The following is a 17855-nucleotide window of genomic DNA, read 5'->3' on the forward strand; positions in this document are numbered from 1 at the left end:
TATTGTAGATTTACTTAAGTCACATGAACCAAAAAGCATTTGGGTTAATTACTATATATATTATGTTCGATATGAGTGTTCATTTATTTAAGCCAATCTGCATAAAATTTCTTAAGGCCTTTTTGGCTGACTATGCCAGATTTTATCATGTAGAAACAACATACAATATAATACATGTACATATGCATAAACACACCTAAACATATATAAACACACGAAGATCTTATGGCTTTCCTTTCAGAATTTTGTCATAATATAGTAATATAAACTCACCAGTTTACAAAAAACAATTGGATCCAAATTATATTTCTCATAAAATTGAGACTTGTTCACATGTTTAACTATTTTATTTTATTTATTTTTTTTTTTTTTTTTGAGTCTGGCTCTGTCGCCCAGGCTGCAGTACAGTGGCCTGATCCTGGTTCACTGCAACCTCTACCTCCCAGGTTCAGTCAATTCTCCTGATAGCCTCCTGAGCAGCTGGGATTACAGGCACATGACACCACAATTTTTGTATTTTTAGTAGAGATAAGGTTTCTCCATGTTGGTCAGGCTGGTCTTGAACTCCTGACCCCAAGTGATCCACCCACCTCGGCCTCCCAAAGTGTGGGATTACAGGTGTTAGCTACTGTGCATCACATGGCTAAACTTTATTTGTCCTGATAGGTAATCTAATGAAGGCTATAGAGCAAAATTTTGGGTAAAGCAGTTTCTGAGGCAGGCGGGGGAAAATTTTGTAGCAGTTTTTGTTTGTTTTCTGGCTTTTTTCTTTTGCTTCCTGCATGGCATATATAGTGAAATTTTTACGCCATATAGACATACTTTATATTATTGCTCTGACTTCAATATTTTGACCAACTTGATCTGAGACCCTAACTTTTATAAACATTTATCTAGTTCTTTTTTATTAGCCATCATCCGAGGCAATCGTTAGTCAAGCAAACCTAAATTTATATTTCTTAAAGGTGTCTTTAAGTTGTTGGTTACCATGGAACTTTCGTAATTTGTAAAGCCATTGATTTGGAAGCCCTTTAAGATTTTTATTTTATCTTGGCTGGAGTACCATAAGCAGTGAGTTTTCTCTCACCATTAGAAAAGTCAACATATTCAAAGTAGACAGGTAAAAAATAGAGAGGTAGACAAAGAACTTAGAAGGCTCTACATATTAAGTCTATAGTTGCAGGGTTTTTTGAGAGTTTGAATGATGATCACCGAACTCTGATTTTTTATTTATGTGATTTTGCCCATCAGTTTAAAAATATGTACAGGAACAGGCCATAATATGCAGCCAGCTGTAATCCTAAAAAATCTGGCATGCCTTAATGTTTGAAAATCCCATACCATTTCTTATTAGCTTCTTGATAGGTTAATAAGATAATGATAATCTCATCTTGAATTGTGGCTCCCATAATTCCCACATGTGGTGGGAGGACCTGGTGGTAGCTAATATAATCATGGGGTTGGTTTCCTCAGTGCTCTTCTTGTGAGAGTAAGTTCTCATGAGATCCGATGGTTTTATAAGGAACTTCCCCCTTTGCTCGGTTCTCATTCTCCTTCCTGCCGTCATGTGAAGAATGACGTGTTTTCTTCCCCTTCCGCCATGATTGTAAGTTTCCCGAGGTCTCCCCAGCCATGTTGAACTGTAAATCAATTAAAACTCTTTCCTTTATAAATTACCCAGTCTTATGTATGTCTTTATTAGCAGCATGAGAACAGACTAATACTGCAGAGAGTAGGGTGCTGCTATAAAAATACCTGAAAATGTGGAAGACACTTTGGAACTGGGTAACAGGCAGAGGTTGGAACAGTTTGAAGGGATCAGAAGAAGACAGGAAAATGTGGGAAAGTTTGGAATTTCCTAAAGAATTGTTAAATGGCTTTGAACAAAATGCTGATAGTGATGTGGACAATGAAATCCAGGCTGAGGTGGTCTCAGATGGAGATGAGGAACTTGTTAGGAACTGGAGCAAAGGTGACTCATGTTATGCTTTAGCAAAGAGACTGGTGGCATTTTGCCCCTGCCCTAGAGATCTGTAGAACTCTGAACTTGAGAGAGATGATTTAGGGTATCTGACAGAAGAAATTTCTAAGCAGTAAAACATTCAGGAAAAAACAGAGCATAAAAGTTTGGAAATTTTGCAGCCTGACAATACAATAGAAAAGAAAAAAAAAAAAAAAACGTTTTCTGGAGAGAAATTCAAGCCAGCTTCAAAAATTTGTATAAATAATGAGGATCCCAATGTTAATCACCAAGACAATGGGGAAAATGTCTCCAGGACATGTCAGAGACCTTGATGGCACCCCCTCCCATCACAGGCCTAGAGGACTGGAAGGAAAATAATGGTTTCATGGGCTGAGCCCAGGGCCTCCATGCTATGTGCAGCCTAGGAACTTGGTGCCCTGAGTCCTAGATGCTCCAGCCATGGCTAAAAGGGGCCAAGGTACAGCTCAGCCCATGGCTTCAGAGGATGCAAGCCCCAAACATTGGCAGCTTTCACATGGTGTTGAGCCTGTGGGTACACAGAAGTCAAGAATTAATATTTAGGAACCTCCACTTAAATTTAAGAGGAAGTATTGAAATGCCTGGATGTCCAGGCAGAAATTTGCTGCAGGGGCAGAGCTCTCATGGAGAACCTCTGCTAGGGCACTGCAGAAGGGAAATGTAGGTTCAGTGCCAGCACACAGAGTCTCCACTGTGGCACTGCCTAGTGGAGCTGTGAGAAGAGGGCCACTGTCCTCCAGACCCCAGAATGGTAGATTCACCAACAGCTTGCACCGTGCACCTGGAAAAGTCACAGACACTCAACGTCAGCCATGAAAGCAGCTGTGAGGGGGGTATACCCTGCACAGCCACAGAGGCAGAGCTTCCCAAGGCCATGGTAGCCCACCTCTCACATTAGCATGACCTGGATATGAGACATGGAGTCAAAGGAGATCATTTTGGAACTCTAAGGTTTAATGACTGCCCTGTTGGATTTCGGACTTGCATGGGGCCTGTAGCCCCTTTGTTTTGGCCAATTTTTCCTATCTGGAATGGTTGTATTTACCCAATGCCTGTACCTTCATTGTATCTAGAAAGTAACTAACTTGCTTTTGATTTTACAGGCTCATAGGTGGAAGGGCCTTGCCTTTTCTCAGATGACTCTTTGGATTCAGACTTTTGGGTTAATGCTGGAATGAGTTAGACTTTGGGGGACTGTTGGGACAGCATGATTGTGTTTTGAAGTGTGAGGACATGAGATTTGGGAGGGGTAAGGGGTGGAATTATATGGTTTGGCTATGTCCCCACCCAAATCTCATCTTGAATTTTAGTTCCCGTAATCCCCACATGTGGTAGAAGGGACCCAGTGGCAGGTAATTGAATCGTGGAGGCGGTTTCCTCCATGCTGATAGTGAGTGAATTCTCATGAGATCTGATCATTTTATAAGGGGCTTTTCCCCCTGTTGCTGTGCACTTCTCCTTCCTGCCACCATGTGAAGAACAACATGTTTGCTTCCCCTTCTGCCATGATTATAAGTTTCCTGAGGTCTCCCCAGCCCTGCAGAACTGTGAGTCAGTTAAACCTCTTATGCTTTTGTACAAGCAGATGTAATCAATTCAGTATTATTTCTATAAGAACAAATTGGAAACAATCCAAACGTCCATCAACAGGAGAATGAATAAATAAAATAGTGTACATTTATTCAAGGGCACACTAAATGCATTTAAGGCTGAATGCACTAAAGTTGTATCCATCAACACGAATAATTTTCAACACCATAATGTTGAATCAAAAAACAGCTAAAGAATAAGTATAGTATTATGCCACTAATAGAAAGTTTTAAATTTAAAAAAAACTGTATCATACACTATCATATATTTTATAATTGTATTATAGTAAAAGTACAAAACCATACCTGGGAAGGATAAATATTGAATTCATCATAATAGTGGGAGAAAAATTGAGATCAAGGAGAAGTTTGTAAGGGCAATTAATTGCCTCAATGTTTTATACCACCAAAAAATATCTAAAGCAAATATGGAATCATGTTAAGACTTAATAAAGATGTGTGGTAGATATATATGTCTACTTTACATTAACAACTATTCATGTGGGGGTACTTGAAATCTTTCATAATTTAAAAAACATTTTCTAAAATAAATTAAGTTTATGATTTTTTAAATGAAGAGTCTTCTCTACTTTTTAAAATCACATTAATAAACATAAAATATAATTAAATTGATATTTCTTAAATTTAGATGTGGAGAAGAATAAAACTTTTAAAAACAGAAAAATTGTATTGATAGAAGGATTCTCTTCAGAGATTGAGGCAGAGGAACAGGCATTTCTCCGACATCACCAGAAACATCCCAGAGAAATACTCTGGGATGATTACCAACATTGACACTGTTCCATTATTGATCCCAGCCCACATCTTACTTGTTTATTAGTGAAATTCACCATGGTTAACTCACATTGATGACTTTGGAAAAAAAGAGAAGCATCCTGGGGGAGAGAGATGGAACAGGGATGAGAAAAAGGTGCCTCATTGTGAATGAGGACCCAGTGGCATGGTAGGAAAACCACCATGCTATGTTTAAGCTCTGAAAACTTTCACAAAATATTAATAGGTATTAATCTTCTTTCCTACTATAATTTAAATTCAGTGAACTTTAATCTTTTTTTTATTATACTTTAAGTTCTAGGGTACATGTGCACAATGTACAGGTTTGTTACATGTGTATACATGTGCCATGTTGGTGTGCTGCACCCGTTAACTCGTCATTTACATTAGGTGTATTTCCTAATGCTATCCCTCCCCCCTACCCCCTCCCCACAATAGGACCTGGTGTGTGATGCAGTGAACTTTAATCTTAAGTGTAAAGTCTAAACTCTTTCCTATTTAAGAAGTTTTTGCATATATTGATTTGCCACACATATATCTAATTTTTTGTTATTAAAGAGATAGTATTATGTTCTTCAAATATAGCTAATGATTCCTTGATTAATCAAGAAAAGAAAAAGCAACCCTTTTGATTCCCTTGCTTATTTTTTTATCTAGCTCTCATTTCATTATTAATAGGACAGTTCCCAGAATGTGGGCAGAAAAAGGGAAAGGATATTAAACATAATTACAGGAATTTTGACATGAGTAGAAATTGAAGCTATTAAATATTTTAATTTTATGGTAACATACTGATTTTATGTATTCATTTTCTGTATTTTATTCTATCCCAGCAATGAACTTATAGTTAATTTTGGTATTAAGTATCCCATCATATTTATAAATGCCCTGCATATTATTTACAAACACCTTATGCCAAAAATGGAGCATTTAAGATGTGGATCAGTTGATGAGTTCTATAATCTGGCTCAAACTATATCATCCTGATACTGCAATCAGTGTTGTCCTCCTGTTAGTGAAGCTCAGTCCCATCAGGATGTTTATCACCTGCAGCAACTCAAGAAGAATCAGAGAGTAAATGAGATTAAGACAGAGTACTGCACTTGGTCTAGTGGGAATATGTATAATAAATAAGTAATTGTCAAAGTAACAGGATATTTAAAGTGACCTTTTTCCTGGGACTCAAATCTAAGGTCACACATACACACACACAGCTGAAAGTAGACCAGATAAGTCCTCAGGGCTTATTAAGAATCATCCAATCTAGTTTTACAAAAGAAAAGATTACTGAGAGTAAAGAAGGCTGAGAAAGACCCTGGGAATTTACGCAGGGAGGGGTGAGTACCATGACTTCTCCCTCCAGAAGTAAGCAGGGATTCCATGAGAATGTCTCCTAGATGTTGGGAAACAGGCATCTCCACACCTTGGCTGGGCATCTGCTTAGGCAAAGGGCTGCTGATCTGCCCTCTGTGGGCTGGAGGTAGGAGAGAAAAGAACTGGGAAGACAACAGCAAGGCAGGTTCCCCACTATTGTGTGCACCAAAGATGCATGACTCTTCCTTGCATGGCATCCAGGAAGGGGTCCCACCTGAGCCATGTTGCATATGTGCCATGCTGGGGGCTGGCCTGGCCACCCAGACCACTTTCACACACAGCAGGAGACTGTGGGGTGGTCCACAGAGGAGGGAGCTGAAAGAAGGTTCTAAGAGGTCACAAAGAGATGATCTCCCATAAAGAAAACTGCACAGTGGAGTCAGAGTCCGCTGAAGAATTCACAGCACTAGAGAGAGCCCACAGTTGTGTGTGTGTGTGTGTGTGAACGCTAGCATTAGCCAGTGGAACCAGCATTAGCCCAGAGACGAACTTCAGCTGGAGCCAGAAATTCCAAAACTTCAGGAGAGCCTCATTGCTCTCCTGGCCCTTTTTTCCCTCCCCAACCCAATGAAACTAGGGCCAGAGGACAGGGGAAGAGATGTGAAAGAGGAGGGGCCCCTGCTGAAAACCTCAGGCCCCAGCTGGGGATGAGGGTTGGGTGGAGGAGAGTAGAGAACACGTTTTAAATTGAACTGGTATGGATTTTTAATAACTGAAAAGGATTACAGACCTAAGAAATCTGCCTGAGATGTAATTAAGGGATGAAACTGATAGAGTTAAGAAAAAAATGATTAAGGTGATAACTAAAATAAATAAAACAAAACCATGTGCTGTTCATCCCTGTACCAAGTTCAGACTATACAATAAATGAATTGCATAGATTGGCTGGGTATTGGGCAGGAAGCGAGGGTGATGTGGGAGCATGTAGAAATGGCCAGTGCAAGGGAAAAATTGTAGGATGAGAAGGAATTAACCAGGCAAAGGTTGGGAACAGCCTGAAGCCAGGAGAGAGGAATAAATCCAAGGAATCATGGTCATGGCTGATACGGCTGTATTGCTCCATTGATCCATTAATTCAACCACATTCAACAGATAAACCAACTGTTTGCTCAGTTATTTTTTGTTCCTATATTCCTCTGCACTCTACCTTCACCCTCAAAGAAGTCAACCACATTCAGTGCCAATTTTTAAAATGAGCCCAAGTTGGAGGAATTGTAGGTAATGATTAAAAGCACAAGCTGTAGAGGCAAAATGCCCAAGTTCAAACCCTGCCAATGCCACTTAGTAACTAGGTCCTCCAGTTTCCTCATCTGCAAAATGGGATAACAGTTGTATCTTCCTTTTGGCATAGTTGGAAAGATTAAATGAGGTAGCTAGTATAATGCCTGTCATTTGGCAAAAGTACAAATAAATGACATTACATGATGAACTGATTAATGTATGGCAAAGCCCTTTAAAATGTAAATTACAGATGTCTAAGTCATTATCATGCTTGAGTTTTGACTGTATTTAAAGCCATGAGACAATTCTCTCGTGGACATAAACTTTCTGAAGAAAAACATTAAGTATTTGTGTGCAGGTGCTGCACAAAACTCATAGAGCAGAGAGAACTCAAGAAAAATTCCTATTTGCTTGACAAGAAATTTATTCTTACATGGCTATTTGAAACATTTTCAATATATGAAGCATAATCAAACACATAAATACATATATAATGGCCAATAACCTATAAGCAGGTACAAATAATACACTTTGAAGTATACATAATGAATATATTTCACAAATGGAACTTCATTTTAACATTCTAACAAAATCATTCTATTGCTAAACTGGTGTCAGGGTTACTTGAATCATAACTATGCACATAGTAGGTGCTCAATAAATCTTTGAAGATAATGGCAATGTAATGACTCCTGTATATTCAAGGAGTTTTTGTTTTTTGGTTTTTGTTTTTTGCCTCAATAAATGACTTCTTTCAAACTGGTTTCCAAGTGTGTTTACATCTTACATGAATTCCATTAGTACAGGGCCACACTGAATCACTGTCATGAGTAACCTAAGGACAAAAATCAGAATCACCATTTATTTTTTCCTGACTCTTATTAAAAATAAAACTGCACCATGAATTTTGAACAAATCTAATGCATAAATACATATTTTGGGTGATTCAGTGCCAGTATATCCAATTCAAATGTCATCGTATTATAAAACCAACTGATGGCCATCATTCGTGTACACTCTCAATACCTGTGAGATACTTCACATCCCTTTCCATTTTTCCTTAAATGGAAGAAACTGAAACCCAATAATCAATACTTCCTTCTACCCACCCTAAAGGAAAACCACTCTGAGCCTGCAAGCCAACAGTCACAAAGTTGCCATCATTTTATGAGCTCTGTTGCCTTGTTTAGGCATTCAGTCTTGGTGACCCGGAATTAGTACCTTGATGCCCTCCTCAAACAACTGGAAGTATTTCCTGCAGAAAGCCCGCGATCTGCCTAAGAAGGGATCATCACCAGATAAGCTATGATGCATATTTCGTCAGTGAAAACAGTTGAATAAAAGCAAACTTCAACCTTCGAGAAAAAAACAAAATTGGAAGCAACATATGTTTTGTTTTGTTTTGAGACGGAGTCTCGCTCTGTGGCCCAGGCTAGAGTGCAGTGGCACGATCTCGGCTCACTGCAAGCTCCACCTCCCGGGTTCACGCCATTCTCCTGCCTCAGCCTCCTGAGTAGCTGGGACCACAGGCTCCTGCCACCACGCCCGGCTAATTTTTTTGTATTTTTAGTAGACACAGGGTTTCACTGTGTTAGCCAGGATGGTCTCAATCTCCTGACCTCATGATCCGCCCGCCTCAGCCTTCCAAAGTGCTGGGATTACAGGCGTGAGCCACCGCACCCGGCCGGAAGCAACCTACGTTAACCAGCAGAAGTGTACACTTGTCATCTATCTACTGCACACTTATAAGTTCTTGCCATTTTTGACACATGGAAGTATGCTATTTTATAGAAATAGAATGGCCCCAGTCTAGAAAAGAAATGGAGGTGGGGAATTAGAATAACAGAACTTCACAGTGACATGCAGTTTGGTCTGCACAATTGCAGATAATGAAAGAGAGAGAGAAAATATATAGAAACTTTTTTTTTTATTTTTATGGATTTAGTGGTGCAAGTGTAGCTGTGTTACATGAATATATTGCATAGTGGTGAATTCTACGCTTCTGGTATACCCATCGCCTGAATAGTGTACATTGTACCCAGAAGGTAATATTTTATCCCTCACCCCCTTCCGACCCTCACACTTTTTGGAGTCTCCAGTGTCTATTTTTCCACTCTATATGTTCATACCCACTGTAGAAACATACTGAGATGGAATTAACAGATGGGCCACAAGGCTAAAAGATGGGTCGAAAAGCTCGATTATAGTACAAGTCAACTCAAAAGTACTGATCGAGTTCTTGGGTCATCAGAATGTGCCAGATAATGACACTGCTCATTTCCTAAGGGTTTACTCTGCTGCAGGCACTGAGTCAAGCACCACACCTCGGCTCTTGGTGTAAATTATCCCTCTGAATCTTCGGAACCTTTTCATCAGCACAGACGCTCAAAGCAGTTCAGAGGGAAGAGGGACGCTTAGAGGCATAAGCTGACACACCCTGGTAAATGGGGTCCAGGGGACAAGCTCCAGACTCCTTCCCCCAAGAAAGGTATCAGGGCTTCATGATTTGTGGGATTGGGATTGAGGCAGAATCAGTGTTGTGTACCCATGAAACATTGGGACAATTTTTCTCCACAATCTTTGATTGACAAGATGCCTAATTTCAAAACCACTACCATGAATTTAGAAAATACTTTAATGAAATCTTATTTTCTTAATGTATATTTGAGATTGGTAATAGACATACAGTGTCATACATGTAGTGACTCAGGGGACAGACAATGCCTGATACATGCAGAGTGCCCATCTAGCCAAGCAATAGGGCCCAAGGGTGCTGGTGGATAACAGAGTGGAGACAGAAGTCCCAGACTCCACGTTCTGGCTGGGTATTCTTGATCACTCTGAGCCTCAGTTTTCTTCTTCTGGAAAATGAGGGTGGTAATACCTCATAAGTTACTTCAAAGATGAAGTAAGATGGCGTGTATTAGGTGAATCATGGAAAATTGCTTAGATATAACCATTTTTTACCTACAAGAATGGCAGTTGCTATGGTTCAACCTGTTACACATACAGTACTCCACACAGTCTGACACATTGGAAGGATTTGTTAAATCCTAGTGGGATGGAATAATGAGGAGTTACAGGTTCATGGACCCTCAGCAATAACTCCTTCCCACTCCTTCTGCCCACCCAAGAGTCTATGGCCATCAGTAGAGAACAGGAAGCTGAAGAATCCATTAGAAAAGAATTTATACAATTGGTTTTGCTACCACAGATGACATTGTTGGTTAGGTGGAAAGTTGAAGTGGTTAATAAGGGCTCAGGGTTGATTGAATGTATTGCCTGGATCCCCTCTGCCTTGTGGCTGTGCAGCTAGGGGTTGGCACCATCAACTAAGCACATTTCTATTGCACTTGAAACTCGGGTGGGTGAGAGGAGGACTGAAGCAGGGAAAGGGTGGTAATACCTCTATATGGCGTCACATGGAAAAAGCCAGCCAAGGATGGGCATAGAAGTTCAAGATTTCACAGCCTGCAGAGCTCATGCAGGACACATTCTTGGGATACTTTGGTTGTAATCAAATCTGTCCTCTCTTTCCTCCTTCATAGCAAAAACTGTCAATTGGTGGATCACTATTGGATTCTATTCCAGATGGTAACTTAGTGAAGGGAGAGAAAGAAGGAGGGCATCATGCAGGATGGCAGGTAGCCAGGTTCTAGGCTATTGATTGACATGGCTCCTGTTATTTTATTCTAAGGTTGGAAGGTTGTTTTGTCGCACTTTTTTAATATTATCACAAGTACAAATTCAGGATTTGTATCAGTCAGGCACCACCTGCCAGGACTCAGTACAGCTTATTCACTGACAAATACACAAATCCCTTGATTTCTTCCTTTCCCTGCTACATAGAAAATGCATTTGTCAACATAAAAAATGCTGGGAAGCAAATCTTCATGAATAGAAGACTTTTGCATTAGTCTAAGATTTATTTATGTTTAATAGTCATCAAGGTCTTACAGTATATTCTTAATAAGCTTCATAATTTTCTGATATTTTAAAAACCCACAAAGTGACATTTACATAATAATCCTAAAACTTGCAGAAAATTATAGTTGCTGGTATAAAATCATTTAAATATCATAACCTTATAATTTACCTTATTGTTCACTTGGTACAGTAATAATTAAGAGATTCATTCTACATATACAGTACTTTTTTGAGAGCCTGATATAAAAACAAATATCTAATTCATGTCATTAAACAGCTTATAGTTTAATTGGTTATTATACTTATTTTCAAACAATGATACATGAGAAAATATAGAGTCCATGTCCCTACCCACCAAAAGTTCTGATTTAGCGTACCTGGGAGATGGGTGCAGTGCAGAAATCAGCATTGACAAGGAGGGTGCAGGGTTCATGACACTCTTGGAGAAGTGCTGATTTATAAGCTAGAGAAAGTTGACTGAAAAGCCTTGGGTTACACAGACACATCACTGTTAGTGCTTTGAGCTTTTCCCTGAGTTCTCTTACATCATGCAAAGTAACACTAAGTCATAGATACTAACAGCAAAAAACCCTCTCTAAGAGGCTCCTACTTGATTATGGAACAAATGCTGTATTAGGACTTACTCATAGCAAAGCTCCAGTTCAGCAATTCTATCTAACACGAATAGATATACTTTAAGTCCGTTTGATTTAAGCCCTTTTCATTTCACACTCTCCTTTGGTAGACACCAACAAGAGCCACAAACCAATGCCTACACAGACCTTCACATTCCGGAAGACCAATATGAATTCACTGTCTGACATTCTCTTTCCTGGCTCTCTAACCCTATTCCTTTAGCATCTTCTAAGGTTTTGACAAGGTTTGGTTCTGTGTCCCCAACAAAATCTCACCTTGAATTGTAATAATCCCCAAATGTCATGGGAAAAACCCAGTGGAAGGTGATTGAATCATGGAGGCAGATTTTTCCCATGTTGCCCTTGTGATAGTGAATAAGTGTCATGAGATCTGATGGTTTCATAAAGGGAATTCCCCTGTACATGTGCTCTTGCTTGCCGCCATGTAAGACATCCCTTTGCCCTTCCTTCATCTTCTGCCATGATTATGAGGCCTTCCCAGCCATGTGGAGCTGTGACGCCATTAAACCTCTTTTTTTAATAAATTACCCAGTCTCAGGTATGTCTTTATTGCAGTGTGAGAACGGACTAATACTGGTTTGTTTCCCAAACCATTGATTTCCCACGTGATTTCCCAAATCATTTCCACTGCTCCTCTCTGGATCCAGACCACATTCTCTAAATCTTAAGGTAACTGACAACCAGCGCTACCATTAGCCCGTATAGCAACTTTATGTGAATTAGAAAATGGTGCCCATTCCTAAGACACTTCACTTCTTGTCATAAATTCTGATTTTGTCAGGACAGGTAACTGCTCTCTGCTAGAAGTTTGTCCTAATAAGTATACAAATATTAAATGCCTCTAGTTTGCCATGCTCTGCCTGCACACCACATAGGGTGGCCCTGGAAATGCCTCCAGTTTGCCATGCTCTGCCTGTGCACCATAGGGTGGCCCTGGAACGTGAGCTTTGGGGTCATTTCTGTTGTTTGTTGAAAATTTTCCACTCTAGGTTCAAACACTGATTATTTCTCCCTATCAATGAAAGGGAGGTAGAATAGATCTTTGGGTGGTGATTATGACTTACATCTTCAAGCAGAACTCTATTTTTTACTTCACTTGCTGCCTTGTGGGTGGAGTGTTTGGAATAAGTTGGATTACTGGGAGATTAGTCTTTTTGTAGGCATCCTATTTATGGGAAAAAAAGGATAGTGTCAGTTCAAGTTCTCACCATTTAACTGGAGAAAAACGTAGGGTGGGTAAAATCTGCATATACACAATGGCAAAGAAATATTTTGTCAAGAAGTAAACTACGGTACACAGGGATGAGTAATAACGTCTATAGATGTGCCTTAATCTACAAAATGAAGTGGAGAATTAACGCAATCAAGCTTTCTTTCTTTTCTCCCTCTCGTTCTCTCCCACTCTCCTCACTTTCAAAGAAAAGTACCATATGAATAATTGAGGCAAGAGGAGTTTTTTTCCTTGAATAATTCAGGAAATTGCCTCAATTTTCCTCTTCACTTTTCACTACATTTACTTATGTAGACTCAGACCATATCTACATAATGAGACTCTATTGCTACAGTACAATGAACAAGGTATTTTTTCTTTTGCCTTAGTTTTTCAATTGTTGACGTGATACTTAACTGTATCAACCATACATTGACCTGATTTCTTAAGAGGAAAAAAAAAGGATTAGCCTGGCCATCGTGGCCTTGCCTGCCCCACCCACCTTAGCTCTAGGTGCCTGCACCAGGTGGTTGGTGATTTCAAAGCAATGAGCAGTATTCTGTCTAGTAGTGTATGTTATGATGTTATTCACAAGGTTGACTTGTTCATTTGTAAATAAGTAGGATCTCGATTTTAATTCTGGGAAACTGGAAAGGAGATGATGTAAGAATGTCTGCAAGTTTCTTTTGAAAGCCAACAGAAAGTTGACTGTCATAAGAACCATTGTGGATTCTGTAATAGAAATTTGGTTTTGAATTCAGAAATGGCTTCGGGTCACCACCAGACCCATGTCTCAATTTAGGGAGCCTGGCTTATATCAGTAATTTTTCTGAAGCCAGACCTAACAGACTTATAGATTTCTGTTTATTTAGATGTTTTTTCATTATTTCAAGTGTTTCGACATGTTTGATGCATTTACAAATATTTTAATGTTTTTTCACTCTTGTTGCTATACTCTTCGTGGGAACTTTCCCATTTTATTGTTTCTGAATAATCTTTTCTTGCTAACAACGTGCTTACAAGACATAAACCCAAACCTTGCTTGATCCAGAGGTTTCCTCTGGACAACACGTCCATAGCTGCTGGCTCCAAAGGCAGCATTTCCTGCAGAAAATCAAGTACGTTTCTCCCAGAGCCAGAGTGTGGCTTCATGTCCCATCCCTGGCTTTATTAAACGTGGCATGAGCCCTGGATGAAAATCAAGCCTGGCCCAGCAGGCAGCTGAGTCATTAAATATCACCACTGTTAACATCCACATGGCATTTGTGGGCTTACTCTGAAACAATCGATTCTCTGTCCTTGGGTTCGAATTGAGCCCTTTGCCTTCCTCTCATTATCTATTCCTCCCTCCAGCTCTGTTTTTCCCTTAATTCAATTTCTTTTTTTCTTTTTTTGTCTTTCCTTTCTCCACCTTTCTTTTTTTTTTTTGTTATAAACACATTTTTTCTCTTTCAGTCTTTACCTTTTTATATCTTCAATATATTCTTTTCCTTTAATTTTCTTGTAAAAATATTTTTTGCCCTTGGCCCAACCCCAGTACACATAGGAATGCTCTCCAGCCTCTTGCTTTCCTATTGGAAAAGTTTATCTAGCCAGGAAGGCTTCTCCTTCAACCCAAACTCATCTCTCTCCCTGCCAACTGAGGAAGCCCTTTCTCACCTTCTAGGCTCTCACCTCAGCTCTCAGAGGGCAGCAGTCTTCCTCTATGTCATGTGGATTGTTAAGGGCATGGACTTGAGGGGGAGATAGACCTGCACTGGAGCCCCAGCTTTTTGATCATCAGCAAGTTATATAAATCCCCAGGCCCTCAGTTTCCTCCTCTATAAAATGGGGTAATCCCAAGTATTGCTGCTGTGAAGATTAAATGAAGCAATGAATGAGAGCACTTAGCATGATCCTGACCTGCAAGCTAAGGCTGAGTGAACACTTCAACAGGCCAGGCAGTGGGCTAAGCTCAGCGCTGGAATTACGGCATCTCACAGCAATGCTATGGGTTACGTATTCCTTATCCACATCCTCTCAATAAGATTGACGAAAACCAAAGGAAGTGTTCTAGTGAAGATCTCCATGATAATTACAACCATAAGGGCTGGCCCCTGGTGAACAATGGCTGTGGACCAAGCCCACTTGTAATGGACAAGAAGTGAGCCTCATGGTTACTAATCTGCATCCCAGGGCAGTGTCTGTCTCAGCTACTTGGCAGACTCCTCTACCTGCTTCAACCCTTGGAAACTAGATTTGGGTGCAATGAGGAGGGGCACAGCAGCCTCACATGTGCTGACAGAAATGTGGCACCAGACTGAGTGCGATGGCTCATACCTGTAATGCCAACACTTTGGGAAGCTAAGGCGGGTGGATCACTTGAAGTCAGGAGTTTGAGACCAGCCTGGCCAACATGGTGAAAACCTGTGTCTGCTGAAAATACAAAAATTAGCCAAGTGTGGTGGCAGGCACCCGTAATCCCAGCTACTCAGAAGGCTGAGGCAGGAGCATTGCTTGAATCCAGGAGGTGGAGGTTGCAGTGAGCCAAGATCGTGCCACTGCCACTGTACTCCAGCCTGGGCGACAGAGTGAGACTCTCCAAAAAAAAAAAAAAAAAAGAAGGAGAAAGAGAGAGAGAAAGAGAAGGAAGGAAGGAAAGAAATTATAATATCAAAAAAAAAAAAAAAAAAGAAACATGACAGCACACTAGGAGCAGCAGGGGAAGTCACCAAAAGTCTCAAAACTTGCAGAACAAAGAAAATGCAAGTGTAATTGAGGCTTAACCAGGTGCTGCTGCTCTTCTGGACTGCCCTGTCACTGTACTCACCTTCTATGGGGGCCACCTCTGGTAGACCCCCAAGGACTTAGCAGGACATGGTTTGCAGACTTCAGCTACAGGCAAATGAAGACATTTTCGACATCATTCACAGTAAGATGTCTTTGAAAGTTTAACCTCTGGTCCACTATGGCCTATCCTAAATGGGTAATCAGACCTGCAGGTATTAATTAAACTTATGGTTCCATTTATTGTAGGACTCTGGGGATTGAGCAGATAGCAAATAGCAATAAGTACTTCTGAATGTTCTCTTTGGTTTAATTACTGTACCACAGTTAGTCCATCAAACTGATGTACAATCAACAAGGTTGTATTTACTCTATACTGCTCATTTAGTGTGAGAATACTCGGGAGCTGCCAACATCTTTCTCTGATTTCATCTGAGTCCACTGGGGAATCAAAGCAGGACCAGCCTGTGGAGGCTTTAATCTAACCTATCACAGATCAGTTCAGCAGGGAGTGCCTCTTCTTCCAGCATCTTTCTTTTTAGACATAACCTTGATTGTTGCTGGTTGTTCTTCTGTTCTAACCCCGTCATCAGATGCAGCCCCAGCAGAACAAAGAGAAGAGTAGGTTTTCCCAGCATCCTCTGGTTTCCAAGGCTTCATATACCACTAACAGGGAACATTAAAAGTATAGATTCCTAAAACCCAAAGGGACCTTAGAGGTTATCTAATTCAATGGCCTCACTTTATACAAGATGAAACTGAGACCAGAGAAACAAAATGGCTCAACTAAGGTCACACGATGTCGGAGTAAGGGAATTTGAAGTTGCAACAGAGACCCACTCAAGCTAGCTGAGTTTAGTAAAGGAAGATTCATTATAAGAGTACAGGGGACTCTCAAAGGATTCAGTGGGACCTTGCAAGAAGTGGAATGCCACCAACCTCTCCCCTCTGCTTCCTCCTGAGTGTCTCCCAAGCTCTTCATTCTTGTCCCTCGTGACTTCAGATTGCATGTGGCTCTGAGTTGCCATGGTACCAAAATCTGATCCCATCTTCCAGCTTCAGTGCCTAGCACACAGGTCTCATGTCTCTTTAAATTTTGCAAATTGTTTGATTGGCTTATCTTGGGACTAAATTTCAAGTATGATGATGCAATTAATTACAGCCGAGAGCATGTACCACCTAGGCTCCCTCTTCACCATGGACTGGGGGTGGGGGAGTTCCAACAAAGCAATAAGATATAAACGGACACCCAGAATAGTAGTAGAGCCCACACCAATATCCAGATTTTCCAACTCTGCATCCAGGACCCTTCCTACCACATTACGCCTACTCTAAATATCAGACCAAGGATTGCCCTTCACTAGAAGATAAACGGAGTTTGCAGCTAGGATTACTTTGGAAACAGTGGCTCTGTAACGGAGGCCTTCCAGTGGCTGCCTATAAAACATCAAGAAACCATTGCAGCAGTTACCTTATATTTTGATTCCCTATCCATAATACAATTAGAGAGAGAGAAACAGAGAGACAGAGAGAGAGAGACAGAACATCAAGAACAAATAAGAATAATCAAAACACAAACGTTGGGCTTCCTTCTCAATAATCCCATGAAAACCACATCTTAGGGGCCTTAGCAGAGCCCTTACCTGGGTAAGTAATTGAACAGATGAGAAAAATGCCTTCACATCACCTTTCTCTCCTAGAATAATCCAAACATAATTTTCACATTTGATCCTCTAGTATCTAAACTACTTCAATTTGCTATTATTGTTAAGGAAGGAACAAACCGTGCCATTTTAAATTGAGATTTCAATTCTCTTTCTATTTCCTCCTTCTCATCAGACTAGATTTCCTTCTTAGTAAATGAAGCCAGGTACAACACATTCATTCATATTTCTCTCTTGACCTAACTCTTCCTGGACTTCCTGATTCCAGAAGGCAGTCTTATCTTACAGGTAAAATAAGAGACAACTTAAATGAACCCATGCAGATAGTAAAAGCAAAATATGTATTGGGTGAGATCTTGTGTTGCTATCTTCAAAAGGAAAATCATGTCATTGGGAAAGGTACTGAGCTGGTGGTTGGGAGAACTGAGCTGTAGTCCTGGGTGTGGAGCAAACTAGTTGTGGGAAAAAGACAACGTTGCTTTGGGAGCTGAGTGTGGTATTGTGCAGAGTGAAATCAGTGATCTCTTTTTTCAGACATGCCCAGCTACACCGTCATGAGCCCTGGTCACTCTAGAAGGTGCTGTTCACTCCCCAGGCCACACCACTGGGAATGACCAGTATGTGGCCAAGGCAGCCTGAACCAGAAAGCAG

The 17855-nt window shown here is 40.4% G+C and overlaps 1 long non-coding RNA gene across 2 annotated transcripts; it reads right to left on the reverse strand.

The window, feature by feature from the left end:
- Window positions 1-5140: 5140 nt before the first annotated feature.
- On the reverse strand, window positions 5141-16519 carry LOC135970409 (uncharacterized). 2 transcript variants are annotated; one of them, XR_010586083.1, is made up of 6 exons: window positions 16480-16519; window positions 13812-13878; window positions 12629-12729; window positions 11286-11394; window positions 10388-10579; window positions 5141-5442 (listed from the first exon to the last, which is right to left on the reverse strand). It is a non-coding gene; the product is annotated as an uncharacterized lncRNA (long non-coding RNA). The 2 variants fall into 2 exon arrangements; XR_010586084.1 differs by lacking the exon at window positions 5141-5442 and adding an exon at window positions 9599-9876.
- Window positions 16520-17855: the final 1336 nt, after the last annotated feature.

The sequence above is a fragment of the Macaca fascicularis genome, chromosome 4, assembly GCF_037993035.2.
Source record: "Macaca fascicularis isolate 582-1 chromosome 4, T2T-MFA8v1.1".
Classification (NCBI taxonomy): Eukaryota; Metazoa; Chordata; class Mammalia; order Primates; family Cercopithecidae; genus Macaca; species Macaca fascicularis.